Raw genomic sequence first — 11,682 nt, forward strand, 5'->3', positions numbered from 1 at the left:
AGAGAATTCATAAAAATAAATGCGACTTTTAGAAAATGAAAAAAAATATTGATTTAAATTTTCCAAGTATTAAAATTTAATTTTAACATTAAATTAAAGAAAAAAGATATATTAATTTTTGAATATCTCAATCGGCATTTAGTAATTTTTAAACGAATAAAAAATTCTTTTATTTATTTTTACTCAATAAAAAAAATAAAAACTCACTTAGGAATGGGAGAGGGGAAGTTATTGAATCAATTAAAAATCATCCACTCCACAAATTTCAACAATTTACAAAGCTGTGACCTTTATAAATAAGAGCAACGTCACAAGTCATAACTCATGTAATTTTCAGAGCAACCTTCAGTGTACTGGCGTCCTTGTAAAACGAATTAATCATTCACGGTTATTACTTTTAAATACAAGTAATTTAAAAGTAAAAAAAGCGATAATAAAATGAAATAATAGCCTTTGAAAAATATAATACGACAGTCATACGTGAATGTCTTAACTATTCTCATATATTTCTCTCACTTCTGGCTTTCCATCCACAAAGTTTGTCTGGGAAACCAAGTAATTTAAAAAGTTTCTGCCCCATGACATACCACGATAACAAATTATCCTTGGTCCATTATCCACAAACGCGATTATGATAAGAAAAAAAAAGAGGGAAATAAGGAATAGGAGGAAAGATGTGAACTTTAATGCAGCAAACTCGTCGCCAGTTACACCAAGACGGTTAGAGGTACCAAAAGAGACGCCTGTTGGTGAGCATTGTACATTTTTTCCATCCACTATCCACCTATCATCTCAATAATAATAACAGTTCTGTTGCCGTGTAGCAAGCTCCAAGTTAACCCACTGCCGAATAAGCGAAAAGAAATAATAATAATAATAATAGGTTGTTGTGAAGGAAGAAAGAGAAAAATAATTGTTGAAAACTCTTCAGAAGTAAGAACTGGAACTAGAAAACAAAAAAACTTCTGAATACTGTAATCGGCTTCACAAATGCTGCTTGTAATAGTGAATTTTTAAAAATTAATTAACCAATTTTTTAAGTGTATATTTTTATTTCAAACCAACCAGAAAAAAATTGTCGATTCAAGAAAAAAATATATTCTTCAAAATTTGATTCTTTAAGATATATATTAAATGTGAATTAATTCAAGAAATTTATTGTTGAACCAAAAATGTTAAACTAATAAAAAGTTTGGAAAATCCAAAAGTGTACAAAGAAATTTTGTAAGCTATAATTTTTCTCAAAAATCAATATTTTGGGAGGTATAATCATTTTTATAGTAACTAGACAATGATTTTGCACACCTCATAAGCGAAGCGGATGAGGTTGTGCTCTACACTCGCCTTACTAAAATCAAACGATTTCTTGAACTAAAATTGTCTCTATTTATTTTCTATTGCACTTGTAGAACAATATTTACACACAAATGTCATGAAAAAACACTAGTTTCAACACTTATGACATTTTTAAAAGACATTTTGCTTTTTAAATAAATAAAAAAAATGTTTAAAAAAATTATTCCGTGGACATCCGGCTGTCAAATGTATGTATGAAAACTGGCGTGGTCACGATAACTGCCGAAAAACTTATCTGATAAAGTCCATTTATTTTTTATACGCTTCAGTATGATTTAAAACTAAGTCCTTTCGAAGATCACGGTCTAATTCAATGTAGTTTATTTATAATTAGCAATAAACTAAAAATCCACTAACCGTTTGTATATCTATATCTATGTAAATAAGGTTCGTTTACAATACTTGCGCAGTACCTTTCCCTTCTGGGTGGACGATGGCGCGAAAAATTTAAAAATATTTTTTGTATATTATTTTAATCAATTTTATTATGAAAAATGAAATTATGAGGCGTGCAATTTTGAATTTTCTAAACTTTTTAAAAATTTTTCTAAAATCAATATTTTAGAAGATGCTTTTTATATATACCAGTTAATCTTCACTGACTCGACTTTATTAAATCATAAATGCGATTTTAGCATGAGTCATTTTCAACCATTCATACTCATTGTTTTAATTAATACTCAGATTAACTTTATTTAAAATATTCACGTTATATTAGAAGATAAAACATTGAACTGATAAAAAAAAATAATTGTTCTGGTTTTATTACACCGAAGTAATTAGTCATGGAAAATTACGTAGTAGCAGACTTCAGTGGATATTTATATGATGACAAATTTACAATAAAATAATTCTGCTATTGCAAATTAGACTAAATGGATATTTAACAAGCAATAATGATTTCTTGATGAAGGAAATAAGTATCGTAGGGTTAGATAGAACAGGCCAAATAAAGTACGACAATATTTTGGTCGCGAATTTTTCATATTTGAAGAGATCGAATGATGTTAAAGAAGACTACGATCGAAAATATTATCAAAAGTATGGTATAAAGTGGACCGAAGGTCCAAAAATTGCTGAACGTATGAAGAAAATTATTAGAAATATTTTCAAGAGCACTCTCGACTTAATAATTACCCTATAAAAAAAAAAAAAAAAAAAAAAAATCTATGTGGTGTAACTCATATATACAAATATAAATAATGCTGTGAAGCGGGAAAAAATAGGAGTTACGGTAATTATTACGTGAAGCGTTTCACATTCACGTAACAGGATATTGGTAGGGAAGGATTGAGAATGTGGTAGAGTATATAACTTCACTACAATCTATGTAGAGTTACTATGTAGAGTTACACTACAAATTATAACATAAAGGAACGACTTAAAGCGTGTATTTATCAAGAATCAAATTATTAAAAGAGAGTTGAAGAAAATTATAGGTCGATCTTACAGTATTATTCATATAAATGCACTAGGATACAAAGAAAATCTTACCGATGAGCCACTGCCTACTTGGTGTAACTTTCATACGCTCGAAGGTGTTAATATGAATTTGTGTGCCAATGTTAGCGCTAAAAAAATGACGGAGTGGATTATAAAAAGAATGTTTTATAAAAATAATGATAGTTTAACATCAGTAATACTCCGTGAATTAGATAAACGCTCATGGGATATAAACTAAGATCCACGTCCTCTTCTAAAACTTATTTATAGAGATGAATGGAAAAGTTCTCCTGGCGTAGCAAAAGGACTTGATCAAGTGACAGTGAATAAATTTTAAATTGTATATAAATATTATTGACGAAAATTATTTTAAAATGAGATGAAATTTAGAAATAATTTTTTTTTTTCGCAGAATTGATAATAGAAGGAATAATTTTACAGTGTAAAAAATTATCTTTGTTTTTTTATTAGTGGAAAAAAATACACTGATAGAACAATTTGTTTATATTTAATAAGCTTTATTAACTGTTAATAAATGATTTTTTAACATCATAAGATTTAATAAATATTTATTACCAGTTAATAAATTATTTATTAAATACGATTTATTAAATGTTAATAAATATTTGTTAACAGTTAACAAATATTCCGCGTGTCTAAAGGTAAAAGGGCTTATAATAATTTATGCGCCCTTTTACCTTTGCAAAGGTAAAAAGGCGCATATTTTTTTTTTTATTGCCAATCGAGTAGTAGACATATTCTGAGCTTAAAATTGAAAAAAAAAATTATAAAGGTAAAAGGGCGTATGTCTTTAATTATACGCCCTTTTACTTTTAAGAATTCGAAAATTTGGTGGTCTAAAGGTGAAAATGCGTATAATTTTTTTTTCGACCAGTTTACAAAAGAACATAATCGTAGTTTAAAAATGTGAAAAAAAAAACTTTCTATGGTAGTAGCGGCGTAAAACCTTAACAATACAATTTTTTTAAAGTTAAAAAAGAAAATATATCCAAAAAACGCCATTCGGCCAAACCCGAAATAGAAGGTAGATTTCACTGATTGATATTCTTGATCAAATAACGTACATAAGTCAGTTGTACTACACATTGCCTGAAAATAGTTCAATTGCAATCTTAACTTAAAAAAAATAACTAAAAATGGTCAAAATGTCAATGTTATAAACGTCAAATTATTTATTTTAAGAAATAGTTTTTATAAAATTTGGATTCTAGATGCTTGATCATGCCGAAACTACTGTTCTGTCAACGGCACCAGGAGTAATATTCAATAGGGCAATTAAAACGGGAAATTTCAAAATATTTCAATGTTATCGGTCATTGTGATTTTTTTTTATTACTTAATTTTTACGTAATTTGTTTTTGATTGGTTTCTTTTCTATTTGTTTATATCAAGCTTTGTATATGAGGCTGTTATTTGAATATAACTTGTCTTGTGAAACTATTATTTAACATTTGGTACAAAAAGTACAATTTTTTTTTATGCGCCCTTTTACCTTTAAGTAGTACTTTTCTTAAAGGTGAAAGGGCGTATGTCGAGATGCGCCCTTTCAGCTTTAGGATACCAACTTTCTTTTTTCACAGATGTTTACGTTTCAGACAATTTCAAACCGAATGGCAAAAAAAAATTTTTTTATACGCCCTTTCAGCATAAATCCCTATTAACCCTTAGCTATAAGTCCTTTTACCTTTAAGCATGCGATTTATTAACAGTTAATGTCATTATTAAGTACAGTTTATTAACTGTTAATAAATATTTATGAATGGTTAATGAATATTTGTTAACTGTTAACTTCACTAGATTAAATTCACTAGATAAATTAACGTTTTTAATATTTAAAAATATAAAAAATAATTATGAGCTGTGATAGAATTCGGTATTTTACAATAAACGTTATTATAATGTTATATAATTAATGCAAATAATTTATAAAAATGATTTTTGTTTATAAGCAATCTTCATATCATATGACATTGCAACCGAAACAAATTCACTTAAAAAAATATTTATTAACTGTTAATAAATATTTATTAACTGTTAATAAATATTTGTTAACTATTAATAAATAATTATTAACTATTAATAAATGTACTTTTTTCCCAAATAAATATTTATTGAATGTTAAAAAATATTTATTAAAATTTAATAAATTAAATAATTGTCTTTAAATAAATTAAATTATTAATAGTTAATAAATCCTTCTATCAGTGTAGTTTTTATTCATTTAAAAATTGTAAATTAGTAATTTTGCATTGTAAAAACTTGGGAGTGCAAAATAATTATATTGTCCATAAAAATGAAGGGATAAATAAAAGTTACAACTAGAAATAGCGGAATTGGACGTGGTAGCGACAATTTGTAAGCTCACCGGCGGGCAAGTTGCAAGAAATTATGAGTCTTGTAATGAAAAAAGAAGTGGAAGAAGTTAAGAGAAAAGCGTATCGAGGTAAAAACCGGAAGCAGAGTTTCTTACGCGAAAAAACAAGGAAACAAGATGATGGGCAACTAGCTGCTGCTATGTTGAGGTTCCATTCCGCGACTGGAAGAAAACGAGAGAAAATATCGAATGGTTTATGCCAACTGCTGCTACGGCAACTTTGTCGCTTTAGATTTTCTACCTCTTTCCGTTTAACGTTTTGAATTATTTCATCTTAACTTTTTAAATAATATCATTTCGTATTATTTTTAAAATTGCATTTTATGCTTTTATAAATTTATCCGCTCGACTATTACGGATTTTCTGCTTTTAAAACCAAATTTATGATTATCACTATTATTGTTATTGTGTGCGCAGTCAAAGTCTATAAACTATAAAATATATTTTAATCCAAAAAATATTCAAGTACGAAATAATTTTTATAAAATATTAAAATTAATTTATTTATTTATTTATTACAGTGAATTTCAATCCAAAGGGAATAAATCGATCAAAAATCGTCCAGTCGACAAATTTTTTACACAGAAAAAAAATGGTAATTATTTACAAGTGGAGACTACCATTTTAATTTTCTTATTTTTTAACGAATATTTTTTTTTTAATTTTGATATTTTTTTTTGAGAAATACATAAAAAAAAAAAAGTTGATTCTCACAATTTTAACAAATTTTCAACAAAATTTTTAAATTTTCTAGAAAATTGTGATATTCAACTTCTTTTTTTTTTTTTTTTTAATTGTTCGTTTTTTTATCTACTTTTTTAAAAAAAAAAAAATATATCAAAAACATCAAAAAAAAATAAAATAAAAATTTTATCCAAAAACATGAGAGCCAAAATTTTTTCCAACTTTTGAAGGCAAAAAAGCTATTGAAATATCAATTTACGATATCACCACCATAAATCTGACGTAAAAACAAGCAGAATAAAAAAAAATAAAAAATGTTAATTTTTCACCTAGATATGGCAAAAAATTTGACCCCACTTATAAATAATTACCAAAAAAATTTACTTGAATCAAGAAAATAATTTTAAAGAATTTCATCTTTTTGATTCAAGTAGAAAAATTTTTAAAGTAAGAAATTATTTTTGGTTTAAGTAAATTTTATTTAATCCAAAAACTTTTCTCTTGATTCAAGACAGTAAAACTCTTCAAAATTATTTTTTTGGTTCGAAAATTTTTCTGTTGATTTGCATCAAGTTAATTTTTTTTTCAGTGTACAGTGTAATAATAATAATTAAAGATAAAGTTGACAGTAGAGTTATTGGATGGGTGATTGGACAACAAATGTTTTGACTTAACATTATTAACTAACGAGCAAACCTGTACCGAGGGCTACGGACGATTAAGCTTGCTTTGCACACGTATGTAACTCAGCAGCGCGACTTGTTCGTAACATGTATATGTAGGTGTCTAAACAGTAATATGTGTGTATGTAGAAGCAAACTACTGTAACTGAGGTACCAAGTACATAGTTACTAAGCCTATGTGCCCATCTCGATGTCCAGGCATGTCAACCCGGGATTTAGTTAACTCACGTACGTTGATTATCGTGAAACTACGTGTAATGTAATTCTGATGCTGATGCTGATGCTACCCAACTCTCTTTCGCGTTTTTAACACTCGATTAGATTATAACCCGATCTAGTTATCGGACGGATAACTTCGTTTCCAACACACTTTCTTTATTTTTAAACTTCAAACAAATTTCGACGTAGATTGGATGAATTCTGATGAAGCAGAATGGAGTTTCTATCAAATTTATAGCAAATACGAACCAATCGTATATGATACACAAAATCTCGATAGTAAAATGAAATACGTTCATTAATACAGCGGTTCAATTTTGAATGTAAATAGTTTTTATGGTTTTTATTTTTTAAAATAAATGATTTTCTGTCACTGATATTAAGAATTTATTACGGAACAGAATATTTTTCTGCTTTCAAGAGCTCTTCATTTTCATGTGGACGAAAAATTTAATTACGAAACAATTTTTCAATTGGAAATTCTTCAGCAAGTTTAAATTCAAGAGCGCAACAGTTTCAAAAGTAATGAAAACGGTGTAACTTTCACATTGCGATTTTATGTGGTACGAAAAACTTTACGAAAGTTAAAGACTACTTGACTTTGATTGGTTTATGTGCGTTATTACTTTCAATAGACGCGTGATTAATTAAATTCACCGTTTATTAATAAAATAGTAATTAAAATTTTTAAATAATTTATAGTTTATGGTATACTAGCTGTTACTCGCCCGCTCCGCTGGGCGCTTTATAGAATTGCATTTTTAGATTTAGACTTGAAATTTAATTAGAGTATTGTTTTGACTTGCACAGATTCTAAATTCTATCGAATTGGCATGCACCTTTTATCCATGTAATTATTCTAGCTAATATTCATTGTAACTTTCAATGTGCAATCATTATAACATTTCCGTGTCTTTCTTACAAAAATGAATAATAATTGATATGAAATAAAAAATTTTTAATGAGCATTGAAAGTTTCAGTTAAAGAAATTGCAGGTCTCATAAGTGAAGAAATCTGCCTAGTATATAAGCATAACCAATAGAATTAAAAAATTTATTTTAAACAAATGACAATCGAATAGAATAAATTTAGTTACAATAAAAACTCATTATTTCTAAGTCAAAAAAATATTGGCTCCGGATAAGTAATCATCAACATATTATATACTAAAACCTTCTCCGAAACACGCTGCATCTTATAGTATAAGTATTATTTCGATCGATTCAGTAGTTTTCGCAGTATAACTGAACAAAAAAACCGGCTCTCCATTTTTTAGTATAGATAATATAGAAGAGAAATTTTTGCACGACTCATGATGCGAAGCATCAGAGAGTGCTTTACGATCGAAAATTTTTTTTCGCCTCATTTTAGCAACTATTTTTAGTATTATAGCCTTGTTAGTTCACGGAATCAAGATATTTTGCATACTATTGTCGAGATAATTTAATGGAGATTAATTCCATACTTTCTAAAAATTGATTTACTGCAATAGAAACGGAAAAAAACATCAAAATAGGTCAAAAAATTTTCCTGTCCGTCATGTATGAAACCCCGGAAACACTGTAACTTGTGAAAAAATCAATTATTTGAGTTAAATTTTTTTTTTCAAATTCTAATCGAAGATTGTAGGTCACTGAATGCGAATGGTTAATTAATTCAGTGTCGTTTAATCCCATAATAAAATTGAGATGAAATGTATGTGAAACCAATTTATTCGTAATGTGATTGGTTGAAAATATTTATTCTCATTCTGATTGGTTGAAAACGAATATAATATACATAAACGACACATAAATATATCACGAAAATAAATATGAGGCGCGGCTTGCGCGCGCAAATTAAATTCTAGTTACAATTAATAAAAAACGAAAACTACAAGACTGTATATCTATATATATATCCATGTAAAATTAACGTGGATGGTGATATATCTATATCTATAGATATTATGTACATTTTATTCCACCAGGGGCGCTTGTGCAGTACCTTCCTACTACAGCTGTTTTTTCGGCAATTAATTTTGAACGACTTAAGTTTTTTTTTTTTTTTTTTATATTTCATAATTAAATGAGCATTATGAGTCGTGCACTTTTGGATTTTCCAAACTTTTCTTGAACCCTTCGTTGGTCGCGCTATGAGCAAATCGCCGCCTAATACTACTCAACCTATAGAGACTCGCTATAGTGCGAGCGAGAAACTAAAAAAAGCGTGACCTACGAAGGGTTAAAAATTACCGCGAAAATTATAGTAGCTATCGAATGGTATGTTCTACAATTCCTGTTCTAATTACAATTTTTTTAATAATTATTCACAAATGCAGTGTAAAAATATAGGAAAATACCATTAATTTTTACTGCAGTGTACAGGTAAAAAATAATATGAATAATTTTTCTCATGAATTTTAACAGTTAATTAAAAAAATAATTTGTTCCGTGTATAAAAAAAAGAGTAATGTAATTTGAGATTATGAAAGTTCATCTATGATCGACATAGATTCATACAGAGTAGATAATACCAACGCAGAGGTACTTACCATGATTATGCCCTTTAAATTCTTGAGTACTGTAGATTGAACTGAACCGACACCCGGAAAAGACTGAGGTGCAAGAGAGAAGACCGACATGTATATACATATCTATACTGATTCAAACTTTGCCATCAGCGCATTTCAGTCTCACTTACTGCACACTATCCTCGGTACCCTGGCTCCCTTAGATTTAAACCGTAGAGATGGTCCTCAGGGAAACTCTCAAACACGACCAACGAGAGCTTTGATTTTGAGATAACTCGAAAATTCTATCCTCAATCCAAACTTTCCGGCATCTAAACAAAAAGAATAATAATTCATTTGACTTTAATTGAATATTCAATTAAAACATTTGAATTTTAATTAAAAAAAAAAAAAGTAAATAATAATAACTAGCAACCTTGCAGTCACCATGTGACTGCCATGACTTGTATGAACTATAAATAAACAAAATTTTGCTTTTTTGAATAATTACTTTTATTAAATTGCACTGAACTTTCTTAAATATTGACATTTTTAAACACATAAGCTCATCCCGATGGTACAATCATCAAGAGCTTCCATTTGAGTACTCACTTGCATTTTTGATATATTTTTCATATATACATATATATAATATATATAAATATATAAAAAATTGATGTGGGTACTCAAATGAAAGGTCTCGATGAGTGTATTAACGAGATGAGCTTATATCTTTAAAAATGTCAATAGTTTACAAGATACAAGGTCATTTCTTAATTATTGACATTTTTAAAGATTTAAGCTCATCCTGTTGTTACACTCATCAAGAGCTTTCATTTGAGTACCCACATGCATTTTTTATATATTTTTCATATGTTCATATATATAATATATATATATATAAATATATGAAAAATTGATGTGGGTACTCAAATGAAAGATCTTGATGAGTGTATCATCGGAGTGAGCTTATATCTTCAAAAATATCAGTAGTTCGCAAGATACAAGGTAATTTCTTAATTATGTATCTAGAGATGGAGCATTTTTGAATGCAGCCTAAATACTTACCATAATAAATTGACTAACGGTGAGAATGATATAAAAGTTTGAAAAGGCACAAATTCAAGTCAAGACCTTTGCAATGACACTAAATTTCACTAAAAAAACCGATTTTATCATATGACTATCCTGGACACAAAAATTTTCTTATTCTCTTAATAATATAGATAATAATAAATATTATTAAAAAAAAAAAAACAATTTTTATTGAGAATTTTCAATTTAAAAACTAAAATAAACATTAAGCACACAATTCAACGAGTCTGTTACTCTAACGTGTCTACGAAATTAGTTAGAAACTCAGATAAATTGTTCTCCTATATATCCGTATATATACATATATAGATGTATATTTGCTTTGGTGGAATGTAATCAACCTACATCTACCCATTCGATTATACCTTCGAACGTTTCGTGTTTTTTTATTTTTATTTTTTTTTATTTATTTTATTCTAGTGTTTCTCTTTGCTCTAGATATCTCTTTCATTTAAACAGCAATCTGCTGACGAAAAAATAGATAGTTATTTGAAATTAGTTTTATAAACAGAGTAAAATAAAGAAAACGGCTGCGGGTATAGGAAAATAATAAAAAAAAAAAAAAAAAAAAGATAAAAACTCAAATGAATAGTGTCAGATATGTCGGATGTATTTGTTCGTATCCAGGGAGACCGATAACTTGGAATTATAGCGACTCTTGACACATTCTCTGTATGCTCGGGGTGCCATAAGTTTTGTGGTTTACTTGTACATACAAACCTCAAACCCCTTATATTTTAACGTCCTTCGTGTTCTCTCATTTCTCATGAAGTCTCGCGTGCAACGAGTTGAGTGTCCTATACCATACTCTGTCTGGCTTTCCATTGCCAACGGCAGTGTCCACTCTAATCAGATTTCACCAGTTGTTAATTAGATTCCTCCTGAAAGCTCTTCGTCTACTTCTCATTTGCTTTGTCCCCGTTACATCATCATAAATTTACTTTATTTTCCATAATATTTTGATTTTTTTACACCTTTTTTAAAACCAATTATCCATGAGAAAAATATTGGAATCATTATCTATATCATTAAGAGAATAAGAAAAATTTTGTGTCCAGAATAGTCATATAATAAAATCGGTTATTTTAGTGTAATTTAATCTCATTGCAAAGATCTTAATTTGAACTCGTGTCTTTTCAAGGTTTCATATCATTCTCACCGATAGTCAATTTATTATGATAAGTATTTGGGACATAATTAAGAAATGACCTTGTATTTTGTGAAATATTGACATTTAAAGATATAAGCTCATCCCGATGTTACACTCATCAAGTCCTTTCATTTGAGTACCCACATCAATTTTTCATATATTTAT

This window comes from Cotesia glomerata, linkage group LG9 (assembly GCF_020080835.1).
Source record: "Cotesia glomerata isolate CgM1 linkage group LG9, MPM_Cglom_v2.3, whole genome shotgun sequence".
Lineage (NCBI taxonomy): Eukaryota > Metazoa > Arthropoda > Insecta > Hymenoptera > Braconidae > Cotesia > Cotesia glomerata.